At 41.0% G+C, this 24,966-nt stretch overlaps 1 pseudogene; it reads right to left on the bottom strand.

Annotated features, from left to right (window-relative positions):
• Positions 1 to 72: 72 nt before the first annotated feature.
• LOC132646062 (baculoviral IAP repeat-containing protein 1a-like) overlaps positions 73 to 24,966 on the bottom strand; it is a 48,634-nt pseudogene continuing 23,740 nt past the window's right edge.

The following is a 24,966-nucleotide window of genomic DNA, read 5'->3' as shown; positions in this document are numbered from 1 at the left end:
CATCTCTCAAGGTCCTGAATCTTTATTTTAAACATAAAAATTACACAGAGAACTGTGTTCAAGGTCCTGAATCTTTATTTTAAACATAAAAATAACACAGAGAACTGTAAGATAAAGAATAATACAGAAAGGAGTAGAATGGAAAGTAAGAATACTTTCTGACTCAACATTACAGATATAATCAAAGATTTAATAAAATCTGTTTGGAAATCTATTTCCTCCAGATTTATTGAGGTATAAATTGATCAATTAAAAGTATATATTTATGTTAAGCCAACATAAGTATCAAGGTAAGATTTTTATATACATGTGGAATACTAAATGAATGTCAAAACCAAGTTAATATATCCCTGAGTCCTTAATCTTTCTACAAATAAGATTTTAACAAACTTAGTCCCCAAGAGACAGAGGCAGGCAGATCTCTGTGAGTTCCAGGTAGGCCTGATCCACACGTTTAGTTCCAGGCTATCAAAGGCTACGTAATGAAAACCTGTCTCTAAACATCAAAATGGAAAAACAAAGGAAACCTTAAGGCCATTACAGCACATGCAAACTTTTCAAAAGCCTCTGGAAGAAAAGCAGTTTTCTCTAAGCCCATTTCCCCCCTCACATTGGCAATGAATGAGAGATGACAGCAAGCATGGCCACACCAAGGCTGGCGAACATACAAAAGCCCTGCAAAGACTAAGCATCTCCTGGAAAGTCAGCTGCATTCTGTGGTAAAGTCGACTCATGCTTCATCATGTGTGAGACTGATGCAATACTAAACTGTCTGTTTCTTACCTCCATCAAATACTCCTTCCATGTTCTGGCTTTTATACACTGATGTTCTTTTCCCCAGCCCCTTCCTGTTGACCTTGGCAATGGAGGGTTCTCTGCGTGAACTTGACAAAAGCTGTAATCTTTAGACAGGAGAACCATACAAGGACTGCCAAGGCACTGCTCATCATAGCTGCTATGTTTAGTGAGGAACAAGCAGGCTTCTAGAAAAGTATCAGCAGCCTACACCTTTAATAAATAATATTTCATCTGATGGTTAGTTATGCTTTTATTTTTTTAACTTTTATTAATTACACTTTATTCACTTTGTATCCCCCCATAAACCTCTCCCTCCTCCCCTCCTAATCCCACCTTCCCTCACCCTTCTTCAAACACGCCCCTCCCCAAGTCCACTGATAGGGGAGTTCCCCCTCTCCTCCCTTCTGATCCTAGTTTATTAGGTCTCATCAGGAATGGCTGCATTGTCATCTTGTGTGGCCTGGTAAGTCTGCTTCCTGCTCAGGGGGAGGTGATCAAAGAGCAGGCCAATTAGTTAAGACAAGATCTTGCTATATAACACAAGCTGCTCTGAACTTCTTGATTCACCAACTTCAGTCTCCTAAATGCTGAAAGTACAGAGGAGTACCACCTTGCTTAGCTACAATAAAATGTTTTAGGAAATCAGATATTTAAAACTGTCAGTAGCCTTCAACTGCATCCTTCACTTCTGAATGACAGGAGAGAATGGCAGTACCCATTTCCAGAAGATAGTCAACAGTCTGCTCTGAGGGTGTCTTTTCTTCATAGCATTCATCACTTTCATGTCCTCTTCATGCAGGAGCCAGCTGAGCATCCCGAGCCAGATGAGGCTGGGCAGTCTCATCACACACTGGCTCAGAGCCTTGACAGTGGTGGCCTGAACTTGGATGCATTCTGAGAGATGCCTGCAGATGTTCAGCTCTTGCAAGTTTGGCATGTTGTCGAGAGCTTGAAAGAAATGTCTGTATCCTTCCTGTGTAATCTTGTGATTCACTGAAAGATCTAAGTTCTCAAGTTTCTGGAAGCCTCCACTGGTTGCTACCTTGGCTAGAAAACAAAACATTTAAAAAAGAGAATCATGAGGCTGTCAGTAATGGTGACAAGTTATTGGTACTACTCCCAACCCGGACAATGAAAGTAGGAAATGGTCAACATGATGCTTCAGAGGTCATTCTTTGAAAGCACCAAACAGCTGCTTTGCAGATTGGGAACGACCTTGCCAAACTGCAAAGGGGAAACAGAAACCAGGAGAAAGTGCCTAGACAGGTAAGAAACAAACAAACAAAAATACTGATCTACCTGAAAGATCTTACAACTCTACATTTGATTTGCACTTAGCTTGAAGTTATAAAAGAAAACTAGAGCCATAAGGAAGGTAGACAAAGTGGCGGAGAGATCAATAGATTGAATGACTGACTGATTGATGGAATGACTGATTGACTTTTGTGGTGCTTGGGCATGACCTCAGGGCTTCACACAATCTAAATGAGCACTGCTGAGTACATCTCCAGTTTCACACCTGGAGATTTAAACACACCCTCTGGAAGTAATTATGGTGTAAATAATGGAATCTATCTCACATGGAATCATGCCCTTAGCTCCTCTTTTAAGGGTTAATCATGTGGGGCAGGTCAGGGACCTGGCTAGGAGACCACCCTTAGGAACATGGGTTCACCTTAAGATTAAGTGTTTTTTTTTTTTTTCTCAGAATTTCTGAGCCCTAGTGCAGTATCCATTAGCCAAGTGGGATCTGTCTGGCTTCTGAGGTGCATCTCAGAAAGGTAAACCATTTCTTTTTATTCTCATGTCTTTCTTTCAGATGCTGGTCAATCTGAAAGATGTTCCTCAACTCCTCAACTAAAGTGGTGCAGGATATTTGATTCCATTATGAACCCCATAATTGTGAACTGTAAAACCCTGTTTCTTATCTCGTTTGGTTGAGCTGAGAGTAGCAGGCCTGACCCCCACCCCCCAAAAGTTACCATTGGGCATAACAAGCCCTATCACATACCTTTAGTCCAAGAATGTTTTATTGTGAACAGGTGATTATGGTATGGTTTACTCAGCCCTAGCACACACCCTTAAGAGCTTTCTGTACACCAAATTTAATAAAGTTAACCTTAGATCAAGAGGCAGAGCAATAAACAAGCTCATAGTGATTAAAGAATAGGAGGGACTTTGCATTGAGGGGTATTTAAGACAGTGTTGAGACATAGAAACAAGGTATTACCTCAAGCTCTGGCTTTAGCTTAGGCTTCAGCTCCTCAGCTCCATGGCTTTGGGGCTTTGAACTAGGAAGCCCTCAGCCTCGGGTTTTTTGGCCTTTCCTTCCTGAGCTGTCACTTGAGCTAGTAAGCCTTTTGGGTTTTCTCCATCCAGACCTGAGCTGAGAAGGAATGTCAGCTGGGTCCTTTCTCTGCCTCTCTGAGCTAGTAGGTTTTCATCCTGGCATCTGGCTCCTGAGTCTTTATTGGTAAAATTTATTGGTAATTTTTTTTTTATAACAACAGTAAAGCCTTGGATTTCATTACCCATGAGAATCATCAGAGTACCCAAACTACAAGGGATTGACAATATCTACTAGGGACAGAATGTGAACCAGCCTCTGGTGAGGGTAAAAGCTACCACAACACCATGGAGACTTTTGCTCCTGTTTCTTTGTGCTCAGTCTCATGTGACCCAACCTGGCGTTGAACTTGCTATTTAGACAAGGAACCCTTGAACCTCCTCAAGTGTAGACTTACAAGCATGTACCACATCTAAGCAAAAAACATGGTTTAATCAATATATGTGAGGTATCTCAGAAATTCCATCCCCAGAAATACCCAAACATGTATATTTTACATGAATGCTTTTAGAAGCACTTCTCAGTAACAAGCTACTAGAAACAACTCAAGTGCCCATTGAATAGACACAGAGAGGTCACATGTAGTCAAATAACGAATAGACGCACAGCAGTGAAATCAATGCACTACGGTCATATGTATTATTCTGAAATAAGGTACAAACACAATTTTTGTTGAAAAAAGACAAAACATTGCCTATCTTATAGAATTCCCTTATAGAAAAGTCTAGCTGTAAATAAAGCTACGGTGAGAGAGAGCAGTGCAGTGGTCATTTGTGTATGGAAGTGGAGGGCACTCTTTGAGAATGGATACAACTTGGGCTTTCGGGCACTGGGGAAGCTCTGTGCCCTAACCTGGTTCATTGCCACACTGACTTAGATGGCAAATGTTTCAGTAACATGTGCAGGAAAATGGATGCAGCTCTATATTTCAACTTGCTACAACTTGTTTACATATTGCCAGTATCCAGTTGACCAAAAGGAGATACAGCCAGGTATCTGAAGTAACAAGTGTGGAGACAAAGATTTTACCGAGGTGTGGTGCAGTAGCGGAACACTGCTCTGGTGTATGTGAAGTACTGAGTTCAATCCCCAGCACTGGGAAAACAAACCACAGCCTGAACACTTCTCTACCTCCCCTCCCTTACCCCTTTACCTTGACCACCTCTAAAGAAAAAAAAAAAAGGGGAGAGCACTTACCTTCCCACTTAGACCAAGATAAATCTAAATTTTCAAAAGGGCATGAGAAGCAGCAGCATGATAGTACAAATGAGGAATGCTTTGGAAGCCTTTCTCAGGTCTAGACATTTGCATCAGGTAGCACCAGGGGCACCACTGCTTGCACACAGGGTGAAACCTTTTCTCTGAGGTAAGCTCACCAATTTCCAGCAAACTGTCATCATCCAAGGTCTGGTGAAAAGCAAGAACTCGGAGACACTGAAGCTGCAGACACTGCTGGACAATCAGTCTGGCCACTTGGTGAATCCCGTCCCCAGTGTGAAGAAGCAGTTCCTCCAGGTTCCTGAGAGAACCCAGAGCCAGTGCTGTGGAAGACACAACAAAGCCATCCTCTTTTGCTGTTCCATCATGAGCATCTGTGACCTAGACATTCTGTACTCTAGGAGGCCCCACCTAACAGAGGCCTTCCGCATCACTGCCCTCTCAAAGAAGAAGACAAAAGGGGACAGTGCTCCAGGATATTTGATCACACTGTGAATCCCGGGCTTGTGTTGTTTGTTGTGGTGGGGCTCAGCCTTAGCACACACCTTTAATCCAAGAATTTGCTTGAACAGGATTAAATAAAGTCAACAAAAGTTCAAGAGGTGGAGCAAGAAACCAGTTGATAGGGAGTGAATGTAGAAAAAAAATAGAGAGTAAGAGAAAGTCAGAAGGATGGATAAAAAAACACATGGGAGGTAGAAGGGTAAGACATTGAGTTTTGAGGGGTTTTTGAGATGGTGCTGGGAAAGAGAGTTTCCCTTTGTTACATAGGTTAAGCAGGAAGGTCAGATGAATGCTTTCTCTGCTTCTGTCATATAGCAGCCTTTTTAAATTTTTTTACCCAAGCATCTTGTTCCTGAATCATTATTGGTGCAACTGAGTGATTGAAATTTGTTTAAAAATTTATATATATATATATATATATATATTGCTTCAACACATGGCACAAACACATGAACAGAGAAATTATGCCAGTGCAGACAAACTGAGAAGCTGTAATATTTGGTAAGTCACCTGGAAATTCTCCAAGAAGTTAAGATGTGAAATACCATAATACAAAGTGCTAGGACCCTGCATAATCCTGCTTTAAATGGCTTTAAAACAGCAGCAGTAAATGAAAAGATAAACAACTTGACTGAGATTGACATAATTCAGATTATATTTACGCCAGCCTAGCAATTAATATTTTATCCTTAATAGCCATAGTAGAATTTTGTACCCTCTCAAAGGAAAAAAAGAAAACTTAGAGATATAAGGAAAATAAAAATATCAAAACTGGACTGAAAGGATAAGAGCCTTAGAAGAAAAATTAGAGATACTTATAAATAAAAATGAGAACAACACTTAGACAAAGACAGAGACATTTAGATAAGAACTTACTGTGCCACTGCATGATGAAACTGAAGAGGGGCAGCTTAAGGTTATTAGAAAACCAACCTTCGATTATACAGTAACTATACAAAAGATGATAGACACCCCCAATGCTCTGAGGAAGTTAAATGGATTCTTATAGGCACATGGAATTTGAGATTGAAAGAAGTAATCATTTTATTTGGTATGCATTTACCCTATGTATTGGCAACTTAGAACAGAATTATCCTTTGTCTGGAAAGATTTGGCATCAGCAATATTGGAAGCCAGTTCTCAGTTACAATGGCAAACATGGGAGAAAGAGGAAGCTAGGACTATAGAACAATGATATAAGACTAGAAGTATTAATATTTCCAAGGATCCATTGCTAGGTAAAGGTCAATATGATGAGTTAAAAAGGTAGCTTGAATATGATAATCACACCATGACACTACATTGCTTAGCAGCTTTAAACGTTTGGTACAAAGTTGAAGAATCAGGAAAGAGTTTGGAGTCATTTACTAAAATCTACAAAGACCAAAATATGCCTATATTGACCCTTTTGCAAAGATTGACTTCAGCTGTGAATAAAATAGTATCAGATTCACAATTCAGACAATTTTTGATTGAATTTTTGGCTTTTGAAATGCTAATTCAGAGACAAGTGGTGTTGGTACATGTCTCTAATCCTAGCAGTCAGGAGGCTGAGGCAGGTGGATCTGTATGTATTAAGCCAGCCTGATCTGCAGAGTGAGTTCCAGATAGCCATGGCTACACAGAGAAATCCTTTCTCAAAAAAAAACCAAAACAGAAAAAATGCTAATTCAGAATGCAAAAGTGTGAGCAGTCCTTTTAAACAGGATTGGCACCAATAGATGAATGGACCAGAAATATGGCTGATATTGGATCTCATGTTTATAATGCTGCTCTGATATCAGAAGTAATTTCTAACAGTCTTAAGAACAATCAAAATGTGAGATGTTTTAATTGTGGTAAGCCAGGTCATTTTTAAAGGGATCGTAGACAAAGCATTTGTAGAAACTATGGGGGTGTTTTTCCCCTAGAAATTATTGAAACGGAAGGCCTCTCAGCTTTGTGGAGTATGCAAAAGGTGTGGCAAAGGATGGCACCGGACTAATGAATGAAGATCAACAAGTGACAAGCATTGAGGAGGAGGAATGGGAGAGGTGAGACTGAATATCACTATGTTGTCCTCCAAAGGACCAGCATGGTTGATGCATGACCCATACTTTGGTGGATCATGCACAGCCACCCAACACAGACTTGAAATAAGTCAATGAATGTAAACAAAAAAGGCCCAGGGAAAGGCCACTCCTCAGGCCTCATAAGACCCAGTCAGGAGGAGGCAAGTGTTCAGATTTCTGTGCTGAGTCTGAGATCTAGTCTCATCAAACAATGAGCATTTATGGGAAACACTCTTTAAAAAAGCAAGACAATGCCAATATAGGGTAGAGAGCTTTCTCTTCACAGTTCTTCTCAGATTCATTGTGCATAAGGAGAGCCTGAGTTTCTCCTTAATCCCTTTTGTTTCTTTTAGGTAGAGATAACAATTCTCTGTGTGTGAATGTGCATGCATGTGTATGTGAATGTGTGTATATGTGCGCATGTGTATACATGTGTGCTTTGTGGGGAGACTGGATAGATGAGTTAGTGTGCTAAAGTATGGGCATATTCCAGAAGCCCCAGGCTGAATTTTTAAACATTGTGTCTGTACCAAACACATACAGACTCTTCTCACTCTTCAATATTCCCAGAAGAACACAGCATAACATTTGTTTGCAGGGGGATAGGTGTTGTAGGCAATGGAGAGATGGGTTAAAGTACATGGAGGATGTGTGGAGTCATGGGCAAACATGGCACCATTTTGTATCATAGAGGATCTTCTAGTGTTTATAGCAGCAGCAGGCTTTAGACCCAACTGCCATGGGTGTCAAGGAACAACTATACACAACTTGCTTGGTTATGGGTTCACTCTAGGAGGAGGGAGAGGAGAAGAAGATGAAAAAAAATTAAGAAATGTTGCTTTACAAACTTACCAAACTTTCTTGATGTTTCCTTATCTGGAAAGTGTTGGTCGTTAAGATACAGTATCTTCAGAGAAACAAAATTTGGCAAGACGGTGACTAGGAAAGAGAAAATAAATTTTAGTTAGGTCAGACGCGTTTCCTATGAAAAAGAAGAGTACTGTTGAAATAAAGAGTATTTCAAATGTGATGAAAGGTGATATAATGTTCAGGTTGAATTACTATGACTAAGTGGAAGACACTGCTCTGAAAATGAAAGATTTAAATTGTAGACAGATGTGTTTCACTTTTGTGAAAGCCTCAATGAAGATCAAGTCTCCTCACAGTTTCCATGATAGCAGTTGCATTTTAATCCTAGAGTATTGAATGACTGTGCACAGGAGCATCTGTAGTCAAAGTTGTCCAGTTCATACCAAATGATGTGGTTTCAAAGCATCGTCCAGAAAACTCAATCTCTCTGAGTTTCTTGCAGTAAGCAAGCACAGCCATGAGAGACTCACAATTCAACAGGAAATTACATTTTAGATGGAAGACATGAAGATTTGGAGAGTTCTGAATCAATTTAACTGCAAAAGATGAAGAATTTTCGGAAATTAGCAAAGGCCATGAATTTCTACTAGAATTTGACCCTCAATACATCAGTTCCAGCTACAGTGATTAAACAGGCAGTGACTTGGTGGCCCAGTGCCTCTATGACACAGTGGCACAGTATCTAGAAGTCAGACTACATTCATTGGGGTTATGCTCAGTTTCTGCAGCTGACTAGTGAGCAGATGACCCGGGGCAAGTTCTTGACCCCCTCTGGAAACAGAGAACTGAAAAAGAAAACTATTTCTGTTCACTATATTTCACCCCCAGTGTCATCCTGATGTCTCCATGTTTGCAGCCTTTACTGACACAATAGGAATTCTGTGCAAAGTAATATAAAAAAAGAGAACAACTCTGAAACACAACTTTAAAAACATGTAAACCTATTTATTTTGTGTATGTGTATGTGTATGTGTATGTGTATGTGTATGTGTATGTGTATGTGTATGTGTATGTGTATGTGGTGTGTGGAGATCATCCATGTGCCAAGCACATGTTGGGAGGTCAGGGGAAAACTGGGAGAACTCGATGTTTCCTTTCACCACACAGATCTATGGGACTGAAGCCAACAGGACTGACTTAAGCACATTTACCTTCAACTTGGAAAATGTTTTGTTTGCTTGCTTTGGTTTCTTTTCAGAAGGGGTCTCATATTGTATCTCTGACTAGCCTGGAAATAACTACATTTACAGAGAGAGGCTGGCTTTGATGTGATAGTCTTCCTGTCTAAGCCTTCCAAATGTTGGGACTATATATAGGCAGGAGCCTCCATACTCTAGTGACTTTTTGACATGCAAATCTGCCATGTCAGTTCCTAGCTTACATCTCCTTAGTGTTCAGTGCTTTAAAAATTAAGGATCTGATGGTGCTTTTGTCATTTTGCTAAATGGCATGTTGTAGAAAGATGGCTGCACAGCTGTCTGTCAACAAGAGGCTGGGAAGAAGAGAAATGGAGAAAAGGTTCTAAGTTCTTCTTGGCTATTCAAGCCAACTCAAAAGCCATGTACTCCCTTTGTAAACTTTGTGTACATTGTAAACCAACAAGGCCCCAGGCCTACAAGCAATAAAATTGTCTCAATCCCTGATCTCATCCCAACAATTAGGCCACAGAATCCCTCCACTCCTAGACCTCCCTGGAAAGCTCTGCCACTCCAACCGCACACCATGAAATCCTATATAAACTCTGTGTTCCACCCAGTTCTCTGCTGCTTCTTGCTTGAGAAGAAGCAACCCCCCCCCAAGTCTTCCCTCCCAATAAATCTCTTGTGCAAGGTTTGTTATGTGGTGTGGCTTGGTGGTATTCCTTGGCTCTGGACTGCCAGGATATCTTCTGGAGCACACTGAAACCCTTTAGGCTGAGCAGAACTTTTGCTGGGGAAACCTCCCCTGCAGAAGCAGAGCTATTACACTTGCACTGGGAAACTCTCCAGGCAGTTGGATCAGAACTCCTGTAGGGGAAGCCTTTCCCTTCAGAGCTGCAACACCTACACTGCTCCCAGTCAGATTCCTTCGCCCTCAGTAGACAGATCTGCACTTGCCACTCAGACAGCAAAAGAAGAGGACTCCACACACTGCTTTGCAGAGGAAACTTTAGGAGTGTAAAGCTCAGGCTGTGCAGTCAAACCTTCTGTTTGGAGACACATTTCCTTAGCCCTGAGCCACTGCTGACCTCATTTCCCCAGCTGACAATCAGCAATAATCATCAAACCTTCTCTCACACAGGGGCTGTGAAGACTGAGTCAGCGGTTATGAAGGGCTGAGAACAGTTCCCTACATGTTAAAGAGTCGGGTAACAAATAAATCTCTGCCCTCTTAAGGAGGAAGAGCACTGTTCCCACACCTTCCCATGTGGGAACAATTCACACTGTGAAGCCCAGGGAAGGTTTAACTAATGATGATTTAACAGTTCTAACAATTACTAGCCAAGTAGCTTTTCCAGCTGAGACATGAGCTGGAGATCCAAGCACCATCTTTACCTAGTCTGGAGAGGTCAGACTCCATGGAAGTTTGGATGGATAACTTCTCCATGTGGTGGAGGTTTGGGAACTCTCCAGGAAGGTATGAAAGCACATCTGCTTTGCCATGTAGTCTCACAGACAGTTCTTTCAGGCCCAGGAACTTGTCCAAATTTGCAAAGAGCTGATCTGGAAAGCAGCACATAGTTCCCATGACTTAAGGTCCCCAGTGGAGGTTCTAAGCTGTGCTGTCATCTTTAGCCATTTTAATGCTTTCAGGATGAAATTTCTGAGACTTTCTAACATCTGTGTAGGAAGCACAGCCATGAAGATACTGCCATCTGCTACATATGCTGATTAGATACTACAGGGGAAGCCCTGTGCTGGTCTCTAGACTCACAAAATATATAAAAATTTCCCCAACCAACAAACAGCATGGGAAACAACTGGTTTTGCACATGCAAACAATTATATTTGAATTCTTACCTCCAACTTACATAAAAATGTAACTCAGATCTTCTCCACCAACCTGATCCTGTGCATCCTCTTCCAAAGTCTGTCCATGTAATTCTCCACCCTCCTCTTTCATCCATCCCCAAACTGCCTAGATCTAGTTTAGATCCCACATCCAGTATCTGGGTCTAGTCCAGCTACCTCTGCGTGTGTCACTGCCAAACTCTAGAATTCTTTCACAATCCACCCTGCCTTCCTTTCCACCCCCAACCTTCAGCCACATCCTACACAAACTTTTTCAAGGTTCTAGCTGGGTGAGTTTTCTTGATGCTCCCCACCTTCTACCCTCCCCAACCCCCACAATCGTGGACTAAAATGCATATCTTGCATATCAGCTCAGTCTCCGGTATCCACCTGAGCCATATCCAACTTGTAGGCCCAATCCAACCCTCACAATCATAAAACTGATGGAATGACAAAGAAAATCTAGGATTTGAAAATAAAATTCAATAAAGACAGAAACACTGTCAAAGGAGTCAATCTAAATATATATATAATTTAATAACCCAATAACTGAACTAAAAAACTCAAAGGACAGACTTACAAGTAGAATGAATCAAGCAGATGATTCAGTATGAGGACTTGAAGATAAAGTACATGAAATAAGCAAAGAATATGGTGTGTGGGGGGAACATAGCAAAGAAACATATAGGAGATGTAGGACACCAAGAAAAGAACAAACTTTCAAATTTGAGAAATAGACGAGGGAGAAAAAGCCCAGGTCAATGACATAGACCAGCTCTCCAACAAAATCATAGAAGAAAACTTTCCCAGATTAAGAAAAGACATACCCATACAGAAGATACAGGAAGCACAGAGAACACCAAAAAAGAATTAAGAATTGTGATGCCTAGTCCCAACTGACACATCTACAACATGACTGGTTGGCCTAAGGCTCAGAGATCACTGTGGGAAAAAGAAGAGGAAAGATTCTAAGAGCCAGAGGAATACCAAGCTTTACTGATGTTCTGTCTTCTGGAAATGTCAGAGAATCTACACCCATGAAGTCTCAATAAGAAAGTTTCCTAAACATGACCTGAACAAGATTCACACCAATGGACATGCTAACGTGGACAGGCTGAAGATCAGGAAGCTTCAACCACAAGGAAGAACATCAGGCAACTAAGGATGCTAAGACAGGGAATAATCCTCTTCCCAGGGAAGAGCACACCAACTGTTATACAATGACAAATGGTCAGCACTCTGTGTGTGTGCAACATTGTATGGACTGAGCACGTTGCATATGTGTAGGTGTGTGAGTGTGTGTGTGTGTATGTATGTGTGTATAAAACATGTAAAGAAAAAGGTCATAAATTCGATTGAGAGCAAGGGGAGTTCATGGTAGAGGTTGAAACAAAGACAAGGAAGGGAGAAAAATGTAATTGTTTTACACACACATATATGTGTATATATATATTCCAAAATATATAAATACACCTGAATGGTTTGTCCAATGTTACTTGTGTGTGTGTGTGTGTGTGTTTCTGCCTTCTGTTCAATAAAAAAGCTATTAGTTAATGCCAAGGTATTCATTCCACTACTGTAAACTTAGGGTAATAGTGACCTGTTGGTTGTTTTCTTAGTTCAAAGGCATATTTTTTCTTTTGTGTTCTACGTCATAGATAAGGATCCATTTTCAAATCTAAGGTTTAAGGATTACTTGTTATGGTTTCATTCTTGAACTGTCATTGATCTACTTTGAGCTATATTTTTTTATCCTATCTCTCTTATCTTTAATTTTTAAAACTTTTTTGAGATTAAAATAAAATTACATTATTTCTCACTTTCCATTTTCTTTTTACACTCCCTTCCATCTATCCCTCCATCTACATTTTTCTCATTTCTCTTATTTTGAGACAGGATCTCAAGTTCCCAGTCTGACCTTAAATTTAGTATGTAGCTGAGGCTGCCCATGAATTTCTTCTGCCACCACTTAACATGTATTGAGAATACAAACATGAACAACCTTGCTCAGTTTGCACAGTGCTGGGAATTCAACCCAAGATCTTACGAATGTTAATGTTATACAATGCATGTTTATGGCATATCAACATTCTACCAGCTAAGCTACATTCATACCCTGCTTTGTCTACCTGTTGCATGAGAGTCAATCAGCTCTTTTGGAATCTGTGAGTCGATATTTTTCATCACATTAAAATTTTTTTTCAAGGATGAGATATGTAGAAGCAGCACTATCCAGCACATAGTGAGTTTAAATCTAACCTGCGCAAGCAAAGACACTATTTAAAAACCAAAACCAAAAACAGGAGGCACATTTTCAAAAACCAGGAAAAAGTCGTATTTAATGTTTACCTAAAAATGCACATATAATATATGTAAGTATAGGTGTACATATAAACATAACTGAAGTAAAGTTATGCCACCGGAGGTGAAAATGCCATGAAAAAATTAAAGTCCAAGTGCAAGGTATAAAAATTTCTCTTTGCATTGTGGTCAGGAGACCCTCCCCTCCAATATAACATAGGCTTTTGCTGTTTCCTTTGGTTGCCTCTCAGAATTTGATGACAGGATCCTATTACTCAAGACACCACATACTTCAAGCTCAAGACATGAAAGAATCTAGAACTGTCCTTGGAAGCCTCTTCCCTAAAGACTAACTCTCTCTCTCTCTCTTTTCTCATTTAACTTGTTTTAATGGGTCTCAAAATTCTGTGACAGATTTTTGGTCAAGTTGTGTCCATTAAAAAGTACTGATATTGGAAACTAATAACTTAAAACTGCCACATACACACAAAGGTCCAGGAAACATTCTTCTTTTCTTCTGAAGGTTTTAGGATGCATTGTTATCATTAACCAGTATTTTACTATTAAACTTAAATTGCAAATTGAGACAAACAGTTCTGAGACCATTCTTTTACCACTGTTTAAGACAAAGAAAACAAACAAACAAACAAACAAGATTAACTCTCACAGTACCCAAAGGTGCTATGAAAGCTGTCAAGGGAGAAAAGCAATTCACCATCCTACCCAGCCACAAAGCCTATGAACCATAACAACGACCAGCATGGATGGTATATCCTATGGTATATTAATGGCTTTTTTTTATCTTGGAGGTAACCAACACCTACCCAATAAAATGTAAAGGCTGCTCAGGAATAGTAAATTCATGCCTGCTACCATAAACCAAGCTAACTTCCTGTGGCTGGTAAGGTCATGGACCCTGAAAGACAGCCTACTCTTACCATTTGCTAAGCAAGTGTAATTTCTACCTGCATTCTGAATACTTGTCCTTATATTCACAGATAAGTATAGCTGTCGATCTGCATCAAAGAAATCAAAGAAGCTTCTTCTTTCTTTTTCTTTTTATTTTCCTTTTATTTGTGTGTGTGTGTGTGTGTGGTTTTGGAGACAGGGTTTCAATGCATAACCCTGGCTGTCCTGGAACTCACTCTGTGGACCAGACTGTCTCAGATTCACAGAACTCTGTCTGCCTCTGCCTCCCAAGTGTTGGGATTAAAGGTGTATGCCACCATCACCTGTCAAAGAAGCTTCTTTTTCATAGAAGACAGAGACTATAACAGAAGTCCACAACTGGACAAAATCTAGAGAACAAGCTACCATGTGGAGCCCACCACAATATGGGTAGTCCCACCCCTAGATGAAGAGCTATGTGTGCTTAGTGGACGCTGAGGGGGGACTCAGCTTCTCCACAGACAATGCCCAGCAGGTTATCCAATCCCAAGCGGTCAGCCCTGAGCACATACGTATACAAGCAACACTAATAAATACAAACTCAGCAGTTTGTATTTATATATGTGTTTATATATACAGATATGTAGACTAGGTTGACAGGGAACTGGGGAAAAATAGTAGGTGTTGGAGGGAAGAGAGCATGGCATAGAAAGTATGTAAATACAGCACTCATGTATGACATTGTGAAAAATATAATGAAATAAATGTCAGTAAAAACAATAAAACAGGCAAACAAAATAAACAGAGAGAGAAAAAGAAGGAAGGAAAAAAGAAATAAAAAGGAAAAAGAAAGATTGAAAGCTCAGGAGGCCTCAACCCTACACAAAGAACTATAAAAACCTAAGGGATGCTAATGATGGGAAAACCAGTCTTCCCAGGGAAGAGCATGCCAGTTGGTTATGTACTAACAAATGGTCAGCCCTTAAGTCATATATACAAGTAGTAGTATTCAGACTGATCCGGTATTTAAGTATTGAGAAATGTATACACATAATTAGTATACAAGTATATTAGAAATATATATACACGCATGTATGTATATATGTCAATATCAATATCAACAACTAATTTTAAAAACATGCCATGAATCTGAAAGAGAGCAAGGACGGGTATATGGAATAGCTTGGATGGAAGATAGGAAAAAAGGACATGATATATTTTATAGTTTCAAAAGTAATTCTTAAAAAGAAAAAGGACAGGGCTGGAGAGAAGGCTCAGTGGTTAAGAGTGCTTTCTGCTCTTCCAAAGGACCAGGGTTCAATTCCCAACACCCATATGGTAGTTCACAGCTGTTTGTGATGCCAATTTCAAGGGATCTGACATCATCACATCAAATGCACATAAAATAAAAATTAAATAAATTATTAAAAAGAATAAAAAAAGTCTTTAAAAAAGTTAAAAAAAAAGAAAAAGGACTATACAGACAGAGCAAAGAATACTTGAGCATATAGCATGCTGCTAAAAAAAAATCAAAGTTCTGCTACTAACAATAACAAAAATTAAAAATTAAATATTTGCCATGGTATAAAGACTGAGAAATTAACTGACTGAAAGATAGTAAAGTCTAGGAGCTGAAAAGATGGCTCAGCAACTAAGAGCTCCTGCTGTTCTGCAGAGGACCACAGTTAGGTTCCCAACACCCACATTATGCAGCTGGAACAACCTGTAACCACAGCTCCAAAAGATCTGACACTCTCTTCTTAACTCTGAGGGCAACTAAACATACAAGCACAGGAACACAGACAATTAAATAAATATATTTTAAAAGACATCATTATAAAGTCTATCCTGAAAACTATCAAACAGCGCTTAGAAGAAGACATAATTATTATTTATGCAGATTAAATGTCTTCTGTGGAGAAGCCATTTCCTCCTCTGGGCAGCGAGAGAACAGAAGGCTCTCCAGCATCATCTGACACACAATGCCCCATTAACCAACAACAAGCTACTCAAGCACCCTTCTGAGGACCTTGAGAGATGAAACTATGGTGGCAATATTTTCCTAGTGTTCTCTGAGTTACTTGAAACCCATTCTAGGATTCAGGACCTTATACACTGCCTCAAACAATGAGAGTATTCAGATCTCTCCTATCGAGGCACATCCATGGCTTGTGTCTGCGAAGTTTCACTCATCTAACACTAACGATGAGAAACCACAGAGTCAGCCAGACTGCTTGTGAAAGCACAGGGATACCTGGTAACTGGTTCGTCCCTGAGACCTCAAGAGACTGGAGGGCAGGCAGGGTGAGAAGCAGCTCCTGTTCTGCTGTGCTGAGCTCCAGCCTGCACATGGAACACTTGGTGACAGAGGTCTTATTCAGCTCCAGAGCTGGGCGGATGCTTTCAAGAAAGCCATTGCTGTTGGACAAGCAGAGCTCAATATTCTGTGAAGCTGAGAAGACTTCCATTAGGACCCCAAGCAGTGCTTGGTCTACTGGGCCCATGTCAGCCACTGCAACTTCCAACCTAGGGATCTTGTGTGGCTTGGGTGAGAGTTTCCAATACCCAGAATTTATTTTTGGTAGATATCTGCGTTGGTTATTCATGTTATTGAAAAAACTGTATACATTCTCTTGATTTTTAGCTAAATTTTCCGCCCATTGCTTCATATGTTCAAAGGCAGATGCATAGTCCTCATGTATACTTGGTGGCTGTAATGTTTCATAACAGTTTTTCATGACTGAATAACCTACATTAGGTGACATTTTATTTCCATTCATGGAGACTTTTATACTTGCCAACAGTAATAGGCTTTCTGGGTGGTCCCTAAAGTACTGGAAATTCAATACTTTTAAAGCCAGTTTTCTTTCTCGAAGGAATTGCAAAATCAATGGAGAACATGCAGAAACTGTGTTGCTTTCATAAGCAAAGTTTAGAGCAAGTCTCAATAAATTTTCTGAAAAATTTGAAGACAAAGCTTCAGGAGAAAACTGCCACAATTCTTTAATTGACTGTGTTATAAAAGAAGGTTCTGGTCCATGCTTTACATGATCCTCTTCTTCAGACATGTTCTCCAGGGACTCTTTCTCATCCACCAACTGAAGCAAATGAGACACAACTTCTGGCCCTGCCTTTGATGAAGGGTGGCTGAAGACATACTTCAAAAAGTTGTTGTAGGTGGTCAGAGCCTTCAAGGGTGAGTTAATTTGTCTCTCCCAGATCTTGGTCTTCCTGCCTGTCTGAACCCAGGAGTTCAGTCAGCCTCATGGCAGCAAGAAATTCTTGGAAGAGAGGACTTAAAAACCGGTAGACTGGTCTCAGTCTCTGGGTGGTGAATTTGCTCATCAAGCAGGTGGTCAGGTCTTCATCTTCATCCACTCCAGCCTCTGTGAGGTCATCATTGTTGAACTCAAAGCATGAAGAAAAACGCCCTCTCATGTGGGCCAGCTGCCCACATGAGGACACAGTGGCCTTGAGGGCTTCAGCTGCAGCTTTGTACTTTAAGGACAAGTACTTCATATAGGACTTGAAAACTGCCACATCATGAAAGGGCTGGTCAGAAGGATTTTGAAACCAGTCAGTACAAACTGCTGCTACGAAGAGAGGAGTTTTGTGAATTCCCCGTAAATCCTCATTCTTTCCGAAATAAACGATAAATTCTTGCAGAAGTGTTATACTCTGTGAGAAGACCTTCTGTAACAAAGAGACTGTATTATAGAAAGGAAATTCTTTGATCTCTAAAATTGTATCTAGGTATGGACAGATGGACCTGGCTCTGTTTGTATGGACAGCGATCAATAAGCAGGTTCGTGACAAGTAGTTTTTTGTAATCAGTGTCTCTAGGACTTGGGGAGTGAGTCCATCCCATTATAGTCATCCAACAGGAACAGCACCTGGTGTTTTAACTGCTGGATGCTGCTGCTTAGGCATGCTTCATTAACACAGCCTCCTACCTCTAGAAGTTGGGCACAGATGATGCTGGCCAGACCCTGGTCTGGTCTAGTGGAACTAAGGGAGAGGTAGAAGACCAGCTGGAACCTGTTCAAAAGGGGACAGCACCCTGATGCCCAGAGAAAAGCTATTTTCTTCAGGAAGGTTGTCTTCCCACTGCCAGCTTCCCCCTCCACACACATGACTGAGCTGAGATTAGCGGAGACCTCTGGGATTGTCAGGGGCCCTTGCACTGGCCTGCTGATGTGTTTTGCAATGATGGACACATCACAGCCAAGCAAGTGGTCAGTGCCTTGGCTAGAGCACACATCTGGCAAATTCATGTGGCGGAAATTGGCTTTGGTGTAGGCGCCTTGCAGCTGCTCACTCAGACTCTTTGCCTCTTGATACCACTGGGCATCCCTCAGAGCCAAGCCTGTGGAGAGAAGGGAGGCAGAGGAAGATGTACCTTCACACCTCTTTGATTGCTTTGCTTGTCTGCTAAGAGTGGATTAGGACTCTCCTCTCCTTCGCATGACCCCCCTCCATACCCTAAGACCCTCTCAGATCTTTCCATAGCATCAGAATGTGGGGTACTATGTCTAAGGCTTCTCATTTGACAGGGACTTGGATATCCTGGCACCCTAATTTCCCTTTAGGATCTCAGGAGACCAGCCGGCTGCATGATGCCCTTAACACTGGCTGCTTTTCATCTGGCATGAGGACTGCTGTCTGTAGTCCTGCATTCACTCTCAAGATGCCACAGGAGCGCTCTCTCACCCACAGCTCCCTTCACCTCAGTGCTCTCCTCTAGGAGCTCCTTGGACAATTATAAACACACTTTCCTGTCCAAAGCCCACATACACATACACAGAATCCCATGTGCTTTCACGTTCTTACCGGCCTTGGTGGTTTGAACTGGGTCCTCGTGATTGCTTTCACTTGTGATTTCCTTTGAAAGAGAAATTCTTTATTAAATTAAAATTTGCATGATAGTGAGACATTATGTTATCATTGAGAACCCAATGTCTTCTAGATTTCACTCTGTATGTGGCATGTATCTTACCAACTGAACAACATTTCTAGCCCTTGCAATGTCATTTTGAAATTCGCAAATACTGTACACATATCACTTCAACCCAGAGTTGATTATCTTTTCAGTTTTCAACATTTTTTCTTCATTTTTTTTTCCGATTTGTTTGCTGTCGGGTTTTTTGTTTTGTTTTGTTTTCAGAGATGGGGTTTTATAGTATAATCCAGGCTAATCTTGAACTCACAGCCATCTCCTTGCCTCAGCTTCCAGAATGCTATATTGTAGACATGAGCCATGATTCCCAGATTTGCTTTTCCTTTGTGAGAAGGCAATAATAGCACACCTACCAAACAACTACAGCCTGCAGCAGTTGGTATGCCCATTGAATTCGTAGTTGTGTCTTATGTTGCAAAAATTCATTTCCTGGTTTACTACTTGGCATTTGGTTTGGTTCACAAAGCACATTCATGGGTCAGAAATATGTCTCAGTCCTAGAGTGCTTGCCTAGCACAAAAGGGTCTTGGTTTAAATACAAGAAACAACATCAAAAGTCAAATCAGCTAGACATAGGTGCAGACAGTTGGAACCATAGCATTTTTAAGGCCAAGGCAGAGATCAGAAGTTCCAGGTCAGGTTTGGCTACACAGAAAATTCAAGATCAGCCTAAGCTGAAAATCTGAAAATCTGTCTCAAGCAAAAGTCCAACTAAGGAAAATGACACATTTGTTTAAGGTTCTAAAGTTCTAGCAGAAAGTCTAGCCTACTGCCCTGCAGGAAAAGGGCAGATGGACTGTTTAGTCTACGTTTTAATCAAGTCAAGTCTAAAAGGGTCTCAAGCATCTGAATCTTCTGGGAGAAGGGCTCACTGTTCACTGTGAAGCCCCATATATAGCTGTCATGTGACAGTTGCTTCTTAGATTCTCGTGGACTCTATCTAATTATGATACATTTACAGTTGACAATCACAGCTCAACCCCACAATCATGTGTTGCTGAGTCAGAGAAGAGGCAGGGCTCATTACCATGGCTTCCAGAAGTGCATGGTGGCTCTCAAGGGCTGGAATCACTTCTGCAGAGGACTTCAGGTTTTGAAGAAATACACAACTATGCAAAGAAGATAAAAGTCATGAAATGGTTCCATGCAGTTAACTGACTGTATTAGCTTTATGGAGAACATGAAGATTCAGGACCAGGAGTGAAATAGAAAGTGAACATTTTCAGTGACTCTGTCAGTCTTGCATCCTGTAAAACCTTCAGTCTCTGGGTCCTAATAACGATGCATGTGGTTTGTAAAGTAATGGTGAGGATATTGGGGGAGTGTGTTGGGGTGTGAACAGAGCTAGTTCCTGTCCGTGAAACCAGCTAAAATAATCAGAAAGAATAGAAGATAGTGACACAGCACTGTGGGTGCAGAGGCAAGAGGATAACTAGGGCTCGCTGGATGCTAACAGGTTCAGAGAGAGACCCTGCTTCAAGGGAACAAGAGGGTGACATAAAGGAGAGGAGACTCCCTGTCTCCCTTTGGCCCCATGTAGAACACACATTGCACACACAAACACACATTACCTAAGTGAACAAGGTAAAAATAAATAAAAATTCACAGATTAAAATATGAGAAAACTCTACAGAGTCATGGAAAAAGAACAACAAAGGACATTAAAAGATACTAAACAAAGTGTACAATTAAGAATTTAGTTAACAGTAATTTTTAACCATTTCAACTCTTGTCAAACTGTCAGAAACAAACCCATAAGATCTGAGTGTGCCAACTACATGAAATTCACATTAAGTATAAAAACATAGATATCACACAAATAAAATTTTAAGTTAGATATCCAGAGCTTAGAGATGGTACAGTTGGCAAATGCTTGCTGGGCAAACATGGAGACTGGGTTCAGAGCTCCAGCACCTGTGTAATAGCCAGGCAATAGGGACAGTGTAATCTTAGTGCCAGAGAAGGAGAGACAGGAAGACTGTAGGGGCTCACTAACCAGCCAGTAAGTCTCATTGGCCAGCTCCAGGCTTAATGAGAGACCTGTCTCACAAAATAAGTTGGACAGAACTACAGACCTATTTCTGAATACACAGAGCATGTTGCTTTCAGGATAGAGAGGAGCTGACTCAGAATTTCCTCCCTGCTGTCTCCCTGTCACAGTACTGGAAGAGGTTTTTCAGTCTGCTGAGGGAGGAAGGCCACCTGCATTCTACAACATCACCATCATGCCAGACAAGATGAGGCCAACGGTGAAGAGTGCCCTGAATCTTTGGGGATAACCAACTGCTTTTGAATTGGACTTGAAGCTGTTTCACAGATGCTCTGAACCTGGTCAATCTTGGTGTGGTGGTGTAGGCTTGTAAATCTCAGCACTTGGGTGTCAAAGACAGGTGGATCTCTGGGTCAATGGCCAGACCGATTTACATAGCAAAGTCAGAACAGAAAGGGCAACACAGTGAGACCCTATTTCAAAAAGGCAAAAAGAAAGAAAACAAAAACCTAAATTAGATCTGGTGAAAAGCACATGACCCAGAAACACTGTAAAGGTCTTAGCAGGGAAGGGTCTAGGAATGCTATCTGGCTTAATGGACATCCTGTCAAAATTCCTTCTAAATATTTATGTTCCTATGCAACGAATGCTGCTGCTTTGATCCTTGGCTACATAAGTTTCTCACTGTAGTACAGAGAATAATTGGTTATTGAGTGTTCAGCCATACATGAGATGTCTATGTCAACCTCACACCAAGGCTCTGGGAGCATCTGATGGCACAGCCATATCCATTGGAAACAGCAAAAGCCATGAAGCCTGCACAGCTGTTTGACACAGCTCTAGCAAAGAAGAGCCAAATGCTGCAATCATTTCATTCTTTCCCTCTTTTGTAAGTTTTTAGGATCTATGCATTTTATTTGGGGGGAGGAATCCTTTCTGCATTATGATTTTTTCTGTCTTTTCCCAAGAAAATTATGTCTGAGTTATTTCCTTTCATGAAAAATAACATTATCTGGCCACTGTTTTGAAGGTTTCCTTATGCTTTGGAGATCACTGAGCACAGATTAGCATGTAAGCTAGAAATTATTTCATGAAGCCGTTACTACAGGAATCTTTTGTGGATATCTGCCCTTAAGCAAACTCAAACAGTATAATTGGTACAGGGGAAACAAACACAGCTGACAAGCTCTGACTGGTCAGAAAACCAGGTAACAGATTCAAGGCCTCCCTTTACAATACGCTTAGAACTCTCTGAAAATGTAGTTTACAGATAGGGGGTCATACAGGGTACACCCCTGGAGGAAGAGAACTGAGTAAATAAGACAGATTGACTAAAATAAGGTGTTCCTACTTTATAGTGTAGATGATGACACAAGTCGTAAAAGGAGTTGTGTATTAATATTTGTTCTTCATTAAAAAGAAAGTTCAGGTGTTTTCTGTTTGTCTGGAGTGCCTTAAATCTACAAATACCACCAGCCTAAAAGCAGGATGTTATATAAGAAATGTGTTTGCTTTGGATAAGACAATCTTTAGAGTTTGCTTTGGAGTTATAAGGCTTATAATAAAGATAAATTTGCTCTGTTTATATTTTCTAATCATGACTGAAGTTGTAACACTTCGTAATGAAAAATCAAACAAATCTTCTGTACTTCTTGGACATGTTAGTATGTCATTAGTCTGTCTTTGTTCTCTGAAACCTGTGTAATAAAGAAGCAATCTCATTCCTAGTGAATCAGAACTGCAAAATTCCCCTGAGCACCTCTCCTGACTCACTCCTCTCTCCCTCGCCAATTATCTCCTCTGCACACCACTCTCTGTTGCTCTCGTTCATCTATAAGCCCTGATCAAAGTGGCAGAGCTTTCTGAGCCACAGTTTGGAAGCCTTTTCTTTTTTAAAAAGTATTTTATTCTTTGGAAATCACAGATGTGTATACAATGTATGTGGATTATATCAACCCCCACTGCCTTTCTTCAGTTTCCCCAGACTCCTCCTAAAGTCAGGTCGCCTCCCAGCTTCATATCCTCTTTTAACTGAATTCAATTAGTGATGCTCATGGGTGACTGGACACGGGGCCATCCAGCAGAGCTCAGGAAACCTCAAGGCCCACTGGTTGAACAAGTGTCAACAGCTCCCCTCCTACAGGTGGGGCTTGGCTTGGCTGGATTTGGGGCAGGCTTGTATGGATAGGCAACCACAGCAACTGTGAGTTCCTGAGGGAAGGAACCTGCTATGCACAAAACAAGACAAAACCAAGCTGTCCTCTACAGCCTCTGGCTCTTCTGACCCCTTGGGCCCCTCTTCTACAATGGCCCCTGAGTTTGGGAGGAGGAAGTGTACCCTCAGGAATGAGCACACCCTGTCACTCACTGTCTCCACTTTGACCTTGTTGTAAGTCTCTGGAATTCTGTTCTTGTTAAGGTCTGAATTTATGTTTATTCCAGACTCCCATTAGCAACTGAGAGCCCTGGGGTGTCCCAGAAAGACACTTGGAAGAAAGGATATGGTCATTGTTGCCAATTGTAAGTTTACAAATTGCTGTTGTCTATTTAAACAAAAGCTGGGGCTAAAGAGATGGCTCAGTGTTCAAGAGCTCTGGCTGCCCTTCCAGAAAGCCAGAGCTCAATTCTCAGCACCCACATGGCAGCTCACAACTGTCTATAACTCCTGCTCCATGGGATCTGACTTCCTCACACATGCAGACAAAACACCAATGTATAAAATAAAAATGAATAAAGTAAAACAAAACAAAACTTGGGTGTGTTGGAACATGCCTGTCATCCAGCACTTGGGAGGGGGAGGCGGCAGGATAAGAGTTTAAGGCCATCCTCCCTAAACACTGAGTTCGAGGCCATCCCGAGTTATCTGGCACTCTGTCTCAAACACTCCTCTACCAGCTGACCGGCCCCCCCAACAAACATAGCAGGCAAGCCAATCAATTATGGTAGCACATGGCTGTGCATCATGAGAGTAAGGCAAGAAGATGTGAATTCAAGGGAAATCTGAGCTATACTGCAAATCAAGATCAGCTACACAGTAAATTTTTTAATTTTTTTTTTCTGAAACAGGTTTTCTCTGGGTAGCCCTGGATTCCTGGGACTCACTCTGTAGACATACTAGGATTCTGTCTTAAACAATGTGAGGGCTGGAGCAGTAGTTCAGTGGCAAAGTGCTGCTTCTCACTCATGACATTCTGGATTCAACCTTCTGTCCCCTTCCACACACACACAACAGACATAGAACTAAAATAAAAAGAAGCAACAAACAACTGAAGAAGAACAGGCAAAATTGAAGGTTCATGTAGATGTGTGTGTGCTTTTGTTTGGTAAAAGGACTGTGAACTGAAAATCAGGACTGTGTTTGCCCCTGGATGAGGAGGGCAGCATCCTCAGGACAAGAGAGTGGCAAGGTGGCCTCTGAGGCATTGAGAGACCTTGACATCTTGACTTTAGCACTCAGCTCCTAAGCTTTATTGTTATTGTCCTTTCAACCAGATATGTAAGTACAGTAGATACGCATTACGTATGCTAGTTTTAATTATAATAAAACAAAGTTTGTTGATAGATTCTAGAACAAGTTTTAAGTACAACCAAAATGTCTCCCAACTTGCCACACAGGGTTTAAGAAGAAGAAGACCCTGACATTCTCAACTATTTTCTACATACTCCTAAAGAAAAAAGAAAAAAAGTGAGGCCTGAAAATGTCTCAGTGGGAGAACAGTCACTACTCCTGGGAGGACTCAGGCTTGCTTCCCAAAACCCATATCAGGCAGTTCACAGCCTCCTGTAACTCAGTTCTAGGATATTTGATGCCCTCGTTCTGACCTCTGTGGACACCAGGCATGCAAGCAGTGCACATATATACATGCAGACAAAACACCCAAAAGTCAAATACTTTAAAAAAGAAAAAGGAAAAGAAAAAAGTGACCACTGCTGTAACTCTTTAACTTCAAAATGAAATGGATTATCTATCTTTGTATTTATTTATTTATTTATGGCAAAGATAAGTCTTGCTATATATCCCTGGGCTGGCACAAAACATATGATTTTAGAAG

The sequence above is a fragment of the Meriones unguiculatus genome, chromosome 6 (assembly GCF_030254825.1).
Source record: "Meriones unguiculatus strain TT.TT164.6M chromosome 6, Bangor_MerUng_6.1, whole genome shotgun sequence".
In the NCBI taxonomy this organism is placed as follows: domain Eukaryota; kingdom Metazoa; phylum Chordata; class Mammalia; order Rodentia; family Muridae; genus Meriones; species Meriones unguiculatus.
Note: the sequence above shows the minus strand (reverse complement) of the source record. Positions and strands in the feature narration are given on the sequence as shown.